We start from the raw sequence: 18960 nt of genomic DNA, 5'->3' as shown, positions 1-18960 counted from the left end.
GGTCTATGATTGTATTTTCTGCTTATGAAGCTTCAAGAGCACCTTTGAGATCATAAACTTTTCCTGTCTATAATATATTTGGGTTTTTTTAAATCTTCAGAGGGAATTTGTGTGTGTTAAGAAAGCATGAAATCCCTAGGGAAAAATTTTTGGACACTTATCCACAAAACTCTGCTAATACAAGGCAGTGCATACAGCAAAAGCAGAGGTCAGCATGCCATAACCTCTTACAGACCTTTTTTTAATATAGGAACAGGTTGTCTATCAAATTCCTTGGCCACAGAGGATTCATTAAATGGCTACGGACAATCCTCATACCTGTTTCTTAATAGTGCCTTTGCAAACACAACCAGAGTTCAAATTGTTTTAAAACCAGAACCACAAGCAGAAATGGATGGACAAGCATAGTTATGACTCATACTACTTCACAGAAGTTTCCTGTCCCAGAATTGCCAGTAGATCAAAATCAGACTATCATCTCCTTCCTTTCCTCAGCCATTGCTGCAGCCTAAATTAGCAATGCCAATATGTTGCAAAGAGGTAAGAGGGAGTAGGACCCTACTCAGTATGGATCAAAAATGGATCATCTCTGTGTTGATTAAGGAACAGTCAGTATTGGGTGTGAGCACCTATCAGAAACTGTCCTGAGCTGACTGAATTTTCCTGTAGTGGAAAAGCACAGGTTCATTTAGCAACCTCAAGGCATATCCGTTTCCAACTTTGATGGACTGATTTCCCATATAGGTCAACGCAGATCAGCCTTTTTGCCTGACATCCCCATATATTACACTCCATACATACTCCACGTTCAGGGATTGAAGAGAGTGGGACCTAGGGCACCTCCCATGGGTGTTGTCTAGTTGCATTGATACTGGCTTCATGTTGAGACTTTATCTGTCTGCTTGGTAACCATGATCACATTCTTTGTAGATCTGCCAAGCCCTCTGCTAGCAATGTCTGCTACAGGTTATTCCATTCCTATACAGAAATGTTTATAAAGCATTATACAGTCTCTTGCTACCCAGTAAGTAGCCTCAAAACACAATCTATAAGTCAGGATTGTAAGGAGACTTAGGGAAGGGATCATTTAATGTAAAAAAAAAAAAAAAAAAAACCCTCTGAAAAACAGGTCATGGACCGCACAAATATAGGGACAATTCTGGAAAGATGCAGGAAAATAATGCCAAGTACCACGCCAAGTATTCCGGGAATCATGAACTTTTAGGGAAAGACCAGGCACTGTGTTGTAGGTACTTAAATTCTTTTTAAAGTGTCTGCCTTTTTCAGGAGTTTTGATCATAGGTTTTACCAAGGGAATCTGAAGAGAGGGCCCAGGGCCTCCCACTTTACCCTGTTAAACAGGGAGACTCCAGGGGAAACCAGCTTGGTATTCTACCACTCTAACTTTTCAAAGAGAGACATTATGTGCAGCAGTGTACTGATGGGATGAAGCCAGTGCCATTACACCTGTGGTACCAACCTCAGCCTGTGAGAGCTCTCAATGGTTTCATCTCAGTTGCCTGAGTGTACTCTCTCTCAAGCGTTACAGCCTAACAGTGGTATAATTTAGCCCAAGCAAAATAAAATTATCAGCTTTCTTGACTGTCGTCAAAAGCGTAATACAGAATTTAATTTGCTGAAGTAAATGTTAGAGGGGTTTTGTTTTGTTTTTCTCCAAAGTAGCGTCACAGACTGGGATATCATTGATTTGCAGCTCTAGCCACAAACAGAATCTGTTAAGATCAGAGTTGCCATAATATTATTAGTTTCAGTTGTGGGAAGTCGGCATGGGATTTACTTTTCTGTAAAGGGACACTAATTATCTCTTGTTATCTAGAGTTTTAAAAGCGTTTTCAAATAGGATGCTAAATAATTACATATGTCAACTGTCATACAGCTGATAACATAAGAATTAAAAATGTCTATCTACTATCAGTCCATTTTGCTCACTGCAAAAGAGCTGTGTAATACTCAGCTCATAATTTGATAATCCCAACCCAGAGGAAAGAAAGGAAACAGGTGTTTTATGTCAGCACGAGAAATATTTTTTTCTTACCCATTATGTTTTTAGTATAGATTCAAAGGCACAGAGATGATAATTCTGGCCTGGAAAATGAAATTCTTCTCCAGGGACCCTTTTCAAACTGATTTGCTCAATCAGAGCTCTCTCCTGCTACCTGATCATGGCTATGGTGCTTCAGAGTGTCTAATCAAGAGATGATTAGAGATGATGACATTAAGGAGGTTCAGCTTTAGTGCCATCATGGTGGCAAATCAATAATGCGATTGTCCAACACAGTACTCAGGGAATCTGTGTATAAATCTTGTTATTTACTAACCCTTCATGTCCTGCTATGAAAACAAAACTGATGTGCTCTTACAGTGTAGAAACACTCATTCTAAGAATATTTTGTCTGGCATAAGCATTAACGCCTCCGAGACAATTCTACCAGTCTCTTTTTGGCTTTATCGTGATTACAAGTATTTTCACACTTCCAGTGCTTTGTCATTTTATCCACGTTTCATATGTTCTGAACCCAAAATAAAACCTGGCTGTAGTTTTGTGGATATCCAGATCTTTAGTAAAAGATGCCTTCACAATACTTAGAGCCCTTTGATACCGGGTTTGGAAAGGCAGTCTGATCAGGGAATTTCAAATTCTAAAAGTTATTCAAAAGCACAAACTAAAAAACTTCGAAGCAAACAAAGAGCTTATTATGAAATAGTAACAGGTTCCCTTTCTTACACCGTAAAATGAAATCAATTTTTTTCTTGTGATTCAAAACTAATAAAGTCACATCTTTGTTCATAAATAATTTTACCTGGAGAATCACAAGACTCAACATCTAATGATTCTCCTGTTTTCTGACTAGGCATTAGATGTTCCGCTTCAACTAAAGAGCAGCAGAACCCAAGAACTCTTTCAAAGTCCTTTTAAACAGAAGGAACTAATAACAATTCACATCAATTAATTAATAAAGATTCAGGGTCATCCAGCTTTATTTACTCTGCTGCACTGTACATTTTTGCTTTAGAACAGAGCACAGCATTTTTATAACTTCCTCCAGGATTTATCTGTAAATAGGCAGTTTGCCATTCACATTCACACGTGGCTACATTCTGGTCATAGTCACTGTCGTCAGTATAAATCCAAGGATTTCTGTGTTTTGGCCAGAGTAACTGAAATCTGGATCTGGTAGAAGATTTACCAAATTTTGATTTTTATTCTGCAGTGTCTCAGCAAAAAGCAAGGTAACACTAAGACCGTGTAAGAAAGTATTTGTAGCTAACATCCACTTCCTTCTGAGGAATTAGTATGTAATTATGCTGTACCCCGACCATCTCAGTAAGAATCCCCAAGACTGCTCCACTTCTGAATTCACCAGGGCAGAACAAGCTCATGTGGTGTTGTGGGTCAAAACACTTTGAACAGAAGCACTCTTGGCACAATAATTTCATCACTCACTGTTTAATGAGAGGAAAAAATATTCAGTTATTACCTTTGTCCTGGCATCATGGACAAGGTTTGTTGTCTTCATCTATGCTTATTGTTTGAAATTCGATCATCAGGTCAGATTAGGTACTTGTTGTTCATAGATGTTGCCAAAGGGTAGTGTTTTTTTCTATGAGGAGTCATACTTAAGTATTTATTGGTATATAACATCTATGTGAAAACTAAAGAAGCTTCAAAAGGTGAAACTAGAAGCGAGAGTTTAAATTTAAAGCTAACAGATTTAAGATACTTCAAAGATCTGAACCTGTTATATGCAATGGTTTGCAAAAGTGCCTTTTGAAAGTAGTTTTGCCTAACACTTTTGGGCTGTGAGTGAAATCTCTTCTGTTTATGATTTTCATGATGTTCAGACTCTTATCTGATACAGTGTGAAGGATATGATCCTGAAAAAAAACCTGCAAAAGTAAATAAATCAACCTACTGTGATCATGGGTAGCTAACAGGAGCAAAAAAGAAAGCAGTCAGTACTTAAGCATATTTAAGAACATAAATAAAAATGCTGCAGAGAGGGAAACAAAAAAAAAAAGAGATTATTTTGAAATAAAAAGTAAATGAAAAGTGCACTTAAAATGAAGCACTTAAACCAGGTTAAAAAATTTAAATACATTCCCCTAAAAATAACAAAGAACTCAGGCAACAAAAGTAGAACTTGAGACTAGTCAAATTAAACTAGAAAAAGAACAGAAGGAAAATGCACGAAATAAATAGTGCTTTAGAACTAGAGATAAATAAGTGGAAGCAAAATAAAAGGGATATACTGCTTGGTAAAACCAAAGATACTCAATTTGTTGTAAAATAAAACTACATAGCAATAAAGCTATACAGACAATAAAAAGAACATTAAAGTTATCTGTATTTGAGACAAGGATTCAGGCCTCAGGTGTTTGCAGGAATGGCTGCAACAAGATTTTAAAGGGTTTTCAAACCACTAATAGTTTTATTTCCTTGCTTTACTTATTTTTACACAAGCAGTTGCAAAGTGATAAACTACAGGATAAGCACAAAGTGATAATAGAATTTGATAAGACAGAACATGTTCAGTGCAGTACAATTCATGCCAGATGGTGAAACTAGCAGAAATTACAAACAAATAAAAGATATTGTTCATTCAAGTCCAAAGCTGACCTCCCAGAATTCGCAGGGGGAATGTCAGATAAAAGGAAGAAAACATCTTTGCCCCATAGCACAATTTGACATGAGTTACAGTGCAAGAAAGCTCCTGCTTAACCAATTACCTGTCTTCTTCCACATTTATTATTTGGCCATATTTTGGCCCAACACCAAGTCTACCCCAGTTCTAGGCTCTCAATACAGTTGCTACATACTCTCACTCAAAAGATGTATTTATTTCCCCTCTCTTCCACCACTGCTTGACTCCTCCTTTTCATAACAGGGAGCTAATCCGAGTCCAGTCCTAGTCCAAGACTTATTGCAGACCACAGCTAAGCCCTCAGGGGATGAAGAAGGGAGAAGCAGGAGGAACAGCAAAACCATCAGATACATGGAGTCATTCATTCTTGCAACTCACCAAGATTACTCAAGCCCTAGGCCTGATTTGTTAAAACACAAGGAATTCTATTGCTAAAGGGGAATTTTTATGATACAGACTCCTGCTAACAAATAAATACTTCAAGACTATTGATTAGCATCAGAGAGACCATCATCTGGTACAGTTTTGCCATTTCTAGTCTGAGCAGGCTTCAAACTAGCAGCTAAAAGAAAAGAATCTTTCTTATTCCATGTCAGCCACCCACTTCCCTACAGGCAGGATAAGATTTGCCAATACTTCTGTAATACATTCATGGGCATAACAAGAAAGAGTAGTACTATTAACTGGCCACAGCACTGACTTCACACTTACTAACTCCTCTGATCTCCTCTTCCTCTGTTCCTAATTAGCAGAGGATGCTTGTTTGTAGGCTTCAGGCTGGAAGCAGTCACCCTCGCATCCAGTTGGATGCATGGCAGTAATTGCTACGGCTGCAAAGCTGCCTTTAAAGTCAGAGGTCCCTCCAGCCCCAGAGGCTTGCTGCAGCTGTGCCTCCTCCTGTCAGCCTAGCTGCTGCAATGCAAGTTTAAGCCTAGCTGGAGTGACTGCTCTGCTTCCACAGCTCTTTTGTAAAGAGTAAGGGCCTGACTCCCCATTGCCTTGGGCAGCGTGCTGTCATTTACCTCTATGCAAAGTGGGTATAACATACTGTTGGAGCAGTACATTAGACAGATGAAAACTACTAAGATCAAGCTAACAACATGAGATGGTTTCCTCTCAGCAAGAGACTTCAATAAGACACTTTCAATTTAAGTGTAAAATTCTCTGCCTTTTTCTGTGCTGTAGATTCAGCAGGGGCCGATTCTTTCACAAGCAAGCCTTTGAGCTGATTTTTTTTTTAGGCTTCTTGTTTTCCTCATAGCCCAGCAAACACAATCAAGGCTGCCACTGTAAAGGTATCTTACCAGGCTTGCCTGATTCACACAGCAGGCTACAATGACAACAACAAGAGATCTGATGTGAAAGCAGACTGATCCAGAGGAAAGGAATAGTAATCAAAGATAAAATTTTTAATGGAAGGGGCAAAAAATCTTTACAGAGCTATGCAAGCAAAAAATGCTGGTAAAGAACAATTGAATTGTTAGCTTTAATTACAGAGGAACAAGTGGGGAAAAAAAAAGACTACTGTATCCCAAAGATGAAAGTGACACTCCCCCTGCTCCTTTACATATTGTAAGAAAATAAGCCCCTAATGAATGTGCAGGATGGATTCAGCAAAAATGCAAGAAAAGGAGGCAGGACCAGCAAAGTAATAAAGAGGAACGATGCAATGCAGTACACATTTATGACCTGTAACCTTTAATGGCCCAGAAGAGAGACATACCTCATTCCTTACTTTGGGATTTCTTTTTTCTATGGTTGCTATAGAACAGTTTGTTTCATTTCCATTCTCTGTAATTTCACACAATATGCCCTTACTACTAATTTTATAACTGAGTCATTTTGGGTTTTGGGGTTTTTTTTGTCAGATGTAACATATTGTGGAAGGAGAATACACAGCTTGAAAGAAATTATGGCTGTACAGCATCTTCCCCTCTACCTACAGGGGTAGGAGCTGTCATAACATACTGTTTGGGAAGCCAACAGTGCCTAAGTAGTTCAAACATCAGCGATGCTATGTATCCAAGCATGTTTGAATTGCAGTCAAAGCCAAAACCATACAAGCTAGCTTTGAACTAGACAGCTTGTGTGCCAACAGCAATGTATCTCAGCATCACCACAGTTCTTCCTTCACTATTCCAAATGAATTTCCTGATGTGATCTATATGAAGAGAATTATAGAGTTCAGCACACCTGTCACTTCAGCCTGGGCAATATTAGTAATAACAGCATCTCTTTTGTAGTAGAATTACAGTGATGTATAAGGGGAATATGCTGCATAGAGCAGACGATTTTAATTAATCCTCATGTTTTTCAGGGGAAACATCATTTTTCCTTGTCTAAGCATCAGAAAGATTTAATCATCATATTTGATGAGTACTGTATCCATCCATCCACCTGTAAACAAGAATATCTCACAGTATGATGCATTTCCATCTCTTTCCATGGAATCTCAATATTTGCTGTTAAATCAAACAGAGGCAGGGACCAGCCTCTGGGCAAATGGTTTGGTTTAGCTACATCCACACTACACAGCACTTACTATTCATCTTTCCCTGGGCCTCGGTCACCTTAAGTCATGCTTATCATCTCTATATGTTTTCTTTTCAGTTGAACGTGTCTAGACTACTGAGAAATCTGTGTTGCAGTCCATCAGTGTTTCACTGCCTGAAACTGCATGTGTTTTGGAGGCTCTGGGGTGTAGCCTGAGTGTGGGCACATGGGAGTGCTTGAGGATGCCAGTCTTGCTGGGATACCTTTGGAGGACTGAGCAGGGCAGAATTGTTACACTACGTACCCCTCGTGGGCAGGATATGAGAGCTCCCTGACACATGCTTTACCCCCAAATTCTACTCAGACATTGTCTCAGAAAATTCTGGTGGGTGCCAAAACCATGACTGGGAGCATGATAGCAATTAAATAACATGCATGACGACAGAGCAAGTCCTTATGCCCACTCCCTGGATCTGGTTTATTTAGCAGTGTAGATACAACTTATGATACACACATTCCTGACTAATTTTTCCACTTCTTTTGCTTTGTTCCTTTATTAACGCCCAAGGCAAAAAGGATTGTACAATGCAATTGAGTCGGTGGAATCTTTTAACAGGACCTAGCAGTCAGCAAAGAAAAGGAGACAAGAAGCAAGTATAAAGAACAAAAGCCTGATTACAGCGAGACATTACATGCAATTAATAATAATCCAGATCTGAGAAGGAAACAAGGGCTTAGATAGCCATGGTAGCAATATTTCTATTGATGTGGTGACCTACTCAAACATGCAAATTATTCTGTCCCCGGTGTCACAGATCACTGTTACAGCAAAGCTACAAATGATGTCTTAAGGTTTGGGGGCTTGTTTGCTTTTATTCCCCTCAAAAAAAAGGGACAAGCTAGAAATCCATCTGCAGAAAGAGACAATAACAGCTGCCTTTTACTGACAAACTGCTCTAGCATTTCAGATGGGTTCCTTGCTGCTTTGAAATTAGTTATGAATTTTTGAAGCCCTTTTCTCCTTGCAGAGAAGACACAATGGAGATGATGAGGGCTAATCGTGGTGTGTGAGCCAACACTCCCATTAGTGGGCTCTGATGCAGTCGCAACTCCGCTAACTACATCTGAGTACTGATCAGTCTCTGGCAGAGAAAACCTGAAGTAAGAATAAATGTAGACTGTAATCACATTTATAAAAACACCTACGAAGAAGCTGAAAGCTAATGAATATGTGCAAAAAAGATGTGCCCTGTTTTTCTAGGGACATTCACATTACAACTTATTTTGCTGCAGTTAGTCTTCAAGTAAATGAAGGCAAAGTCATTATCTGCTGACCAGTATAATTAAAGAAGTCATTACTTTAACAAGCAATTGGTAACAAAATGCCTAACCAGTAATCAGAAACACAGGCCATATGTTTTTAAATATGACCAAATCATTTGCATAGTGTTTATGTGCAATAAATTAAAGCCAAATGAAAAATCTGCTGACAGGAAATAAGTAGCAATAAGGGTAGAGCGATATGTTAAATCCTTCATTCTGGATCATTTAGGTAATGTTCCATTCATTTTAGATTCATGAGTAGAAGCCTTTACAGATTGGGCATGCATACCATAAATCTCAGGTTATCCATTATTAGGTGGCATTCTGCTGTTTGCAATTGTACATGTTTACTTTGTGCATAATTAACTGCATAATAGCTGTCTGTGTTCTGCACAGAATTTACACTCAGGCCCTCATCAAAACAAATGACTCTAGAAAGTAGGGCAGTTCCATTAAGCTCTCCACAATCTGCATTTTCTAATACCGGTTCTCAGCAAATGGAGTTGGAGCTTTGATTTTCCAACTGCAATCAGAATAAAATCCAGTCTTTCAAAAGGCCCCGTGTTTGTTTTTCAGGGTATTTTATTAAATCTCACAGAAGTAGTTGGAACACCAAGGGGTGGAGACAGAGCGAAGCTGAGAATACCTGACAGAAGCTGGGATGATACATTTCCATAAAAATAATAAGTACGGAGCAGATTTGGACAGGCAATTGATCATTGCACAGCTCCATGCTATGGATCAAAAACTTCACCCTGCAGTTCTATTTCTGTGCACGATTACCACTACTAGGTCAACTACTTCTGCCGTACAGTTTCTTTATACACTGTATGTCAGCAAAAGCTCCCAGATTTCTTTTTCCATAATGCAAAATTGGATGGAGAAGAGAAAAAGTAAAATAAAATAAGGCTGAAAGAAAGAAAGCTGCTAATAAAATAAAGTCAGGCTCAAAGAAAGAGGGAAAAGCTGCTAATATGGAGGCCTGCAGCCACAGAATAAAATGAGACAAAATATAGAAAAGTGGTGAATTTGACTGCTTCATGGAACTGTAAGCTGATGTCTCTATCTTTTTAAATGATCTAGATGCTGAATAAAGAATATTTAGTACAAATGCAGGTATGCAGTGAATATTATTTTACAGCTGATCTGCTGCATAAAGGAAGAGTTTTGTAACAGGAGTTGTTTGAAAAGTGATTTCTAAAAATGTGTGGGAAGAAATCTTATAACCTACCCTTATGTTTGAAGGAAGTATTGTGATAAAATGTGACTATCATGGTGCAGAATAATATAAATATTCGTAACAAATAAAATCTCTCAGATTGGGCAGCTCTAAGCTAAAAAGCATGAAGTATATAAATGGCCCACTAATGTTAATGAGCTTCCATTTTTCCCCCATGAAATGATGTAGGGCTACACTTGAGGGAAACAAATTAAGTGTGAAATTAATTGCAAAAATAATTACATGAGTTTTATATAAAATCCTTTGTTTCTGTTGTTTTACAGGTTACCATAATGTAAATTTACATTTTCTTCTTACAAAAAATTATACACTACATTCACTTGGGGCAGGGAGGGGAATTGCTTGTTTCCTGGGTTTCCTTTTTGCTTTTAAAAGAAGCTGCAGTTTCTTTCAGGACAGCAATGGGAAGGGCTCTTTTTTATTATTTTTCTAATTGCTTTTCTTGGAAGCGATCTCCCTCAGTCCACACCCTACATCCCCCAGAGAAGTTTGGTGTATCTGATTCGTGTAATGTCAGAATGTAGGATTTTTTGTTAGAGGAAATTCCGAGATCTTGTGAAGCAAATGACAGTGCCTTTCCAAAAGTCATATTAAAACAGATATATATTTCTACAGCCTGACATGGCTATTGAAAAGTACATATCAAAACATATCAAAATCAAAACCAAAACATGCCACATTCTGCAAGCTGATGTCTATACATTTTTAAATTATCTAGATGCTATGTAAACAATAATTAGTACCAGCGCAGGTATGCAGTGAATATTATTTTACAGCTGATCTGCTGCATAAAGAAAGTGCTTTATTACAGGAGTTGCACTCAGTCCTCATACTGATTAGTCCCAATGTATTTTTCTGCTCCCTTTTGTTTTTGAAATACAAAGGATGAGCAGCTAGCAAACAAGTTTCTACTGCAGGATTTTCCAGGCTGAGATTTATTTATTTCTTCTCAACTCAGATGTTATAACACTGCTGCTTTATATCCTACCTTTCAGCAAAACACCTCATTATTAAAAATTCCTTCTTTAGACCATTGTTTTGTATTCTTTTTATAGACTATTTATTAACATATACAGATACCTAAATTTAATAAAAAGGGTCATCAAAGGCTGTTAAGCACCCAACAGAAGTCGATAGAAGTTTCTGCTTATTTCCCATTTATGCCTTTGAGAATCCCTACTCTCACCCCTGCAAGCACCATTGTACAAGTTGAAATAGAAGTCTGCATTCATCAAACAGCTACTCCGGTAGAGTCATCCTTTTCATTCACAAGCCCCCGTCATCTTTCTCACAAGAAAAAAAAAAAAAAGGGAACAAGAAAAGAGATGGAACTCTTCAAAGAGAAGTAAAATAAAACTTTAGACATTAAGTGCCACCGGGACCCATGCATGTCCAAGGGGTACCTGTAAAAAACATGTACAGCTCAGAGTCTTAAGCAAACTCTGCCTATCTCAGCTATGATCAAATCCAATACTTCACTTTGAACATCTGCACCTGTAAAGCAGCACAGCTTCCTGGCTTTCAGGGGGCTTGATCATTTTCATTAATTGACCACTTGGTTATTTTCAACTTCTGTTTGCTCTTGTTATGATTAGATAGTATATACATATTATATATGTACAAATGCATCTATATGTATAACTTTGCTATGCAATTTATAAACACAAATGTACATACACATGCTGTGCTGTGAAAGATTATTTCCAATACATTTTGTAACAAGAAATATATATAAAAGCACGTTTGTTTCAACAAAACTAATCTATTTGTGATTTTAACATCCTCATGAGAATATGTTGTGCCATGAGAAAGGTGAAGAATTATAAGAATGAGAAAGATATTTCAGGACTTCTATTAGCTTTATAATGCTGATGATCTATAGTACAGTATTGAAAAGCATGTTGGACGAGATGAGAGCATTTACTAATGAGCTTTTAAGTGCGCATGGTAGGAACCAAGAACATAGCATTCTCTTTTCGATAGGCTTCTTTTTATGACCCTGATGATTTCAGGGTCAAAAACCTTTCCCTTTCTTTATAATACTCAACGGTGCATAAGTTGTTCCTCTGTAAGAGCTCCAGAGATCTGGAGAGGATTCTCCTGCAGGAACAAAATTGCCCGATCTGGCACTTTATTCTACCTGGAAGTAAGCAGTGAATCAGGGAGCGTGAAGACGTAAGTCTACAAGCTTATAGTTAGTCAAAATTTAGGTAGATGAATTCCTAGGAATGGCCAGAGAGGGGAAGGATAAGTCCGAGCAGCTTCAAAGTGCTACCTCAGACTTTGGCTATGGTTTGTTTTGTCTGCAGCAGCCCAGAACAAAGAGGTAGTAAGGACTTCTCAGCTCCTCCTTGACCACCTGGGTTAGATTCCTCTCATCTAACTGACTACAGTCATCGACAATACAGGCATCTACGTATGAACTGGTAATGCCTGGTTCCTCTCCTGGGAAGTGGAGAGAAAGAGGTGCTTCTGAGGGTCAGCGGCCTATTTTAGACAGTTCCTGTGGGATGAGATGTTTCGTACCCTAAAAAAAACTCTTTCTCTGACAAGGAAGAGAACCTAGACACATACCTTGGTAAGAGGCACCCGCACCGTAGATATCTATAATTTTGTCTGCTCTAGTTCTCAGGATCCATATTAGTGCTATTCAAGGCCTTGACTCTAAGTAATAGTTTTTCAGCTGTTGTAGCTCTCCAGTGCAAAGAGTAACAAAGTTTTTATCTGTAAACCTGTGGAGACAGAAATCCTGCAGCAGCAGGATTTAATCTGGTCTGGCCAGCTGAATCATTCTAGAAAAAAGTCTGGATCAAAGCTCATAGTCTGAGTAACTAAGCAGGTAATATCTCATTCCTGGCTCCATTTTTTGGATCCTCTTCTGCCTAGATAATGTCTATCAAATTTTAGTCCTGTTATGAACTTATCCTGACAACTACATTCACTTCCAGGCTGGTCTTAAGATCAGTAGAAGAAATTCCACTAGAAATTCTGGATTGCATAAAATCATAATGTCTTGGTTTATTGTTTTAGTCACTTTCCTTTATGCAAATGTACGTTTTGTAGATAATAAAAATCAGGCGTGCATCTCTAGTCACTAGGTAAAAAGTCCTGTTCCCCTGTGAGCCAGCATATTTTTCCAGAACAAACAGAATCATGAATGTTTAACATAGAAAAGCAAGAAAACGTAGGAAATAATTGGATGTAAATTTATTTCATCCCAAACATCCTTTATAACAGCTGATATTTTTTAAATTAACTGATTTTGCAACCTGCATGTCTAAGCCGTAGAGGTTCCTATTTCTCTTCACTGGCTACAAAGGAAGACCCCAGCGAGAAAATCAGGTGAAGATACCTAATCAAAAGCTAAGCAACATGAATGCCACCATTCCTGTTTTCTGATTGAATTTTCGTTCTTGCAAATCGTACATGTAAATTTAGAGCTCAAAGCCAACTTCTCTGGTGAGTTGTAAATATTTACAGTTATTATCTTGGATATCATCCTGGGTCACTACTACCTTTACGCTGCTGATTTTTCTTATTCTAGGATTTTGATCAAAGATTCTATTGGGAAAAGTCATCTTCCACCCTGCTAGTTTTGCTTGTTCAAGGTAGCAGGATGTTTTCTTACGGTAAAACGTGTTCTCGTCTCTAAACTGTGCTATCATCAGAGTAAAATCCTGAGGCTGATTTTCTCAACAAGAATGCTAAACTGATATGTGTGAAAGTGATGACTGCTTAGACCTATATTCCAGAATGCATATATAGGTGCAAATAAAACAAGTTATATTTAAACTTCATGTCACTGATTTCTCCTTTAGTAGGAAGAGAAATTATAATGCTCTGGACATTTATAAGTATTCTGCAAAGCATTAGGTTATGAAAAAAAGCTACTAGCATTGATATTCCTAAGAACCATTTCACAATGTGTCTTCCACAGTATTATGCAGAATTTATTTAATGTTTGGTGCTTTTATGTGTGTCCTGGTTTCGGCTGGGACAGAGTTAACTCTCTTCTTAGTAGCTGGTACAGTGCTGGGTTTTGGATTTAGTGTGAGAATGATGTTGATAACACTCTGAGGTTTTAGTTGTTGCTAAGTAGCGCTTATCTTAAGCCAAGGATTTTTTCAGTTTCCCATGCTCTGCCAGCAAGCAGGTGTGCAAGAAGCTGGGAGGGAGCATAGGCAGGACAGCTGACCTGAACTAGCCAAAGGGATATTCCATACCATGGAACGTCGTGCCCAGTATATAAACAGGGGGGAGTTGGCCGGGAGGCACAGATTGCAGCTCTGGCATTGGTCAGCGGGTGGTGAGCAATTGCATTGTGCATCACTGGGTTTTTTCATTCCCCCCCTCCCTCCTTTTTTTGTTACATTCCTTTTCATTACTATTATTATTATTATATTTCATTATTACTATTGTTAGTATTATATTTTACTTTAGTTATTAAACTGTTCTTATCTCAACCCACGAGTTTTACTTTTTTTTTCCTTTCCTCCTCCTTACCCCACTGGGAGGGGGGAGGGGGAAGCGGCTCCGTGGTGCTTGGCTGCTGACTGGGGTTAAACCATGACAATGTGATTCCTCCACATTCTGTAAATTAATTTGCTCACACAGTCATAGAAAATAAGCACTCTACAAGTTATCTGATATAAAGAATCTATGAAACTTGTATAACAGGGGTTATCCACGCCTGTTTTTCAGAGGTATGCTTGAATCCATACTTAGAGCTCAGTTTAAGTTGCTTTCAGAACATGGTAGCAGTTAATACCAGAGGAAGGTATTTGCAGCAGCAGGAATTGTTGCAAAGCTCACTTGACCCCCTTCTTCAACTGCTGTTTATAAACATCAAATCAGGAAAAAAAAGAGCATACTCAGTTCCACCGTAAACACAAATGCTTCTGAAACATGCTGCCTCACAGTCAGGTTCACTGAGGCTGAAGGCGTTTTTCATAGCCATAATTCCCTAATTGTTGCACAATGAAAATACTCTGATGTCCAACGAACAATTTCTTGCACACTTGTAAAGTCAGCCCAAGCCAGACCCTAATATTAATCACATCACTAGTATTGACTATTTCATTTATTTTCCAACCTAAGTGTCTCAGACATACTTGAATGAAATGCATGTCAGCCCATAATGCCTGGTTTCTATTCAGTAATAGGAATGACAAATATATAGTCTGCAGCAATTTATGTCAAACCAGTGTCATGTTATTTTTAAACTGGATTTGGTAGGGAGATTGAAGTGTTGTGAATAGGGCTATCAGTCTTTCTACCACCTACAACATCTTTGGAGACAATTTTCATCACATTTGAATAATATTTTGGCACAGGAACATTTTATCTCTAAGATGTCGAAGCAGCACTTATACACAGTTTTCTTTCTTACATTTATCATGTCCTGTATACGGTGAAAGAGTTAGAAAGAAACATGTTATTTTCCTTTCTGTCTGGCTGGAAGTTCTGTTAGTGCTTGTCATCAGTAGGGCAGAGAGATCACCAGAAACAAAACTAGGCATTCTACAATGAATTATCCAAACACACAGTCAGAAATAACACCATCTCTTCCCCAAGAAGGAGAAACTATCATGTGCTAACATTGATGCCTGCTATCTCTGTAAGAGTCATAAAAGGAAACTAACTTTACTGTCTCCCACAGCCTACTAATGCATGATGAAAGAGCCACATATTATATGTTACGGAAGATGGAGTGCATCCTGAAGAGGAGATTTCATTGACAAAAGAGAGAGAACTTCTATCAAAACCTAGTGAAGACATCTTCCTAAGGTTTGGCGAGACCTTTTTATACACAACAATGCGAATTACTACTGCCTGTATTCTGGTCCACGCAGCAGTCAGGGTCTTATCTGCAAATAGTGGTAGCTCACCATGACAACTTACATCAGGCTGGATGTTTACGGTTTGTTGTTTCTGGTAGAGGTTTAAATTCTGTTTCTTGCTCAGTAATCATAACACGTGAAGACTGAACTAAGAGCGTACGTATTTATCTCTACTTTCTGTCTACTATTATATGCCTTTTCTGATCGCTCTCCTTTCAGCTTGCCTGTCTCCGTCATATTCTTAACTTGTATTAAATTTCCACTAACAATAATATGAGTTAGGCATTGCAAAAGGAACCATGAAAATGAGAATAAAGAAGTTGCCTTTAGCTCAGAAACTTTTATAAGTGGTAATACTTTAATGAGACATCACTTATGTAAAAAAAAGAGAAAAAGAGAAAACATGGTAAGAATACAGCTAACATAAATTTGTTGTATAGTAATCAGAATTCATGTACTGGTTGTTTCTAATGAAACATTAATGAGCCATCAGTTGCACAAGCCAAACAACAACAACAACAACTACAAGTAGAAAAAAGAAAGCACAAATTATTTTGTTTTAATTGTTGATTCATTTCAATTTCTCCTACTGTTGATCAATTGCTGTTATAAACAGACTATGTTTCTTTCAGTTTATGGGGTTTTTTTCCTAATTCAGCAAAAGACCTTTTCTATTTTATTCTTTAGCATAGAACTCCATCTCCTAGAATTAGTGGGAAGTGCTTGGATCGAGGGAAATCAGTCTGCTAATCCCAAGGATCCTACTGTGCATGCCATTCTCATCTCCGTACTAGAAATGGAATTACTGCTATTTTGAATGAGGAAGGCAACACTTCTCCACATTAATCACCATTAATCACCATTATTTAGCAGTCAGAAGAGTCAGATCTCATCCTTCACTTCTGTTTTGACACATCCCTGAAATTAACAGCTTTGAACTTTCAGTGTTCAAAATGGAAATTTAGAAGAGAGAATCTGAAAATTTTAAAGTAACACTTACCTGTTCAAAGTTTGTTTCAACTGAAAACAGAAAGGAAACAGGAAATATTTAAAGTCTCAGTACCACAATGACGTGCTGCCATACACAGGTTCATTTTAAACAGTTAGTATTTATGTAAAAGCAAATTGTGAAAGGGAATGAGAGAGCCAAAGGTCCATCTAGATCAGTATACTGTCTCTGACTGTAATCATAATGTTATGCCTTGTAAGAGTGAAAATGAGGCAAGCATGTCTAATGCTTTCTCCTGTCTTCAGCTATTTTCACTTCAGTTCAGTTCCTGATTTAAAGAGAAGAGGTGCTTTCCTGTGATAAATATGGCTACTAAGGTATGACTATACAGTAGGCTACAGTATTCTCTAGAGATAACAAAATGACCTATCAATAAGCCAATTCAACTATCAAAAGTAATTTAGCCCATGCAGGAAGCTTTGCATAGGTTAATTTATCTTGATTATTACTGAATTATGTCATATGTAGTTGGGCCAGATTACTTCTGCTCTTGAAGTTGGCTAATTTAAACCTAGCTCTACATTAACACGATGTCATTACACAGACTGCAGCATAAAACAATGATGTGGCTTTTTGCAGAAATACTGCAGCGTGAGGTCGATGCTCTACAGGTAGATTCACCAATGCTCAAACGTATGCCTAAAAAAGACAAGAGTTTCTTGACTTTCTCTATTGACTAGAGAGGAACCCAAGCCATCCCTCTTGGACATCTAATGAGTAAAGGTTGAAGTGAAGTGACACCTATCCCACCCCCATCACTTCAACATGTATCACTGTTTTCTAGTCCAGTTTTCTAGTATGTCTAGTATTCTCTATAGCCTTTCTTATCTGGTGGGAGGCAGAATATGCTGGAGATCTAAATGTGGAAATTTTTGGAGCAGGGAGATCAAACTGTATTCCTGGGGATCACAATGTTTAATGCAAGGGCAAACCTAATAGTTTACCATAAACTCAAGTCAAAGGTATTTAATAATGAAACACACTATTGCTAGCACATGCTCTCTGTAGTTTCACCTCAGATTTTGACATATCGAGAATCTAGAAAAAAGTTGTAATGTTGTTATTACAGATATTTACTGCCCCATTACTGCAGCTGTGTTAGAGATATAGATACAGGTCATGTCTTTGATGGATTGAGACATTGACATTGCTAGTATTTAACCTTTTCAAATCCATTTAAAAGAGATATAATTAGAAATCATCTCAGCAACCTTTTCTGGTTCATAGCCTGGACATGGGGCAAGTAATTACTGACTTAATTTTACTGTGTTTTCTGAAACCATTTATTTAAATGAACATAGAGAATCTCTTCTCTAAGGACACTAATTTTGTAGATATTATATGGCTGATCAAGTTTGCTAACTTGTTGCTGAAGGTACAAAATGATTTCTGTGAAACCAAATAAGCAATTCACTAAGCATGGTCTTTGGCAAGGTACTGCACTGTTAGAGTTGTTATCCTTTCAATGAGGTGTTACAGGGAAGCCACATCTGCTTGCCTCTCTTGACAGATGGAAGTCAAAAGACTCCCAGTAGTACTACATTCATGCTAATCCTGGTGTCCTTGCCAATGTTCTTTTATCTGTCAGTCAAACAAGTCCTGATCCTGGGTCCTGTAAGCTTGAGTCATTGCTGAACATAATGCATATTGCAGTAGGCCACATTATCATTGCACAACACTTTTCTAACCCTATTTATTGAAATATTGTCAATACTATGCATATGAAATTGACTTTGCAGAGATGGACCTTTGCCAAAACTGCATATCTGATCTTTCTGAATTGGGAGAAACTTTTGTTTCCACTCTTCAGAAACAACTTTCTCGGTCCAGTCTTTAGAAACAACTTTCACATAAGTAATTTGGGGAAAATAATAATTTACTTGCTGCTTTGTGAAATGGGTGTGAAATCATAGGCAGACCCCCTGAATCTGTCTTTCAATTGTATGGATGACCTAGGATCCAGTCTCCAGAGAGCTGCATCATAATCTGAATTTTATGACTCAAGACTGATTTCTAATGTAAGTCAGACTGTGCTGTACCCCAGCATGCATAAAATGAGTAAAGGACTTTATTTACTCTTATCTCTAAGTAAAGCTTCAGCTCTTCACTCTTTTCTAATATACATTTAAATGACTTTAAGTCCTCTTTACTTTCTAGTCTTAAACTGATACTTGATTTATTTCTGCTCTGTGTGGTTTGTGCTCAAGGAAAAAAAAGAAAAAAAAAAGGGAAAAAGAAATAGAAACTTCATTAGATATTCACTTTGACATTCTGGCCCCAGAAGAAATAACGTTAGTTTCATACTTATCCATCTGTTTTTCTGTTTTAGCTGGAGAATCTCTGCTTATAATTTTCTAGGGACACGTGGGCGACCTTCCAGTTGTGCCATTA

The sequence above is a fragment of the Gymnogyps californianus genome, chromosome 3 (assembly GCF_018139145.2).
Source record: "Gymnogyps californianus isolate 813 chromosome 3, ASM1813914v2, whole genome shotgun sequence".
NCBI lineage: Eukaryota > Metazoa > Chordata > Aves > Accipitriformes > Cathartidae > Gymnogyps > Gymnogyps californianus.
Note: the sequence above shows the minus strand (reverse complement) of the source record.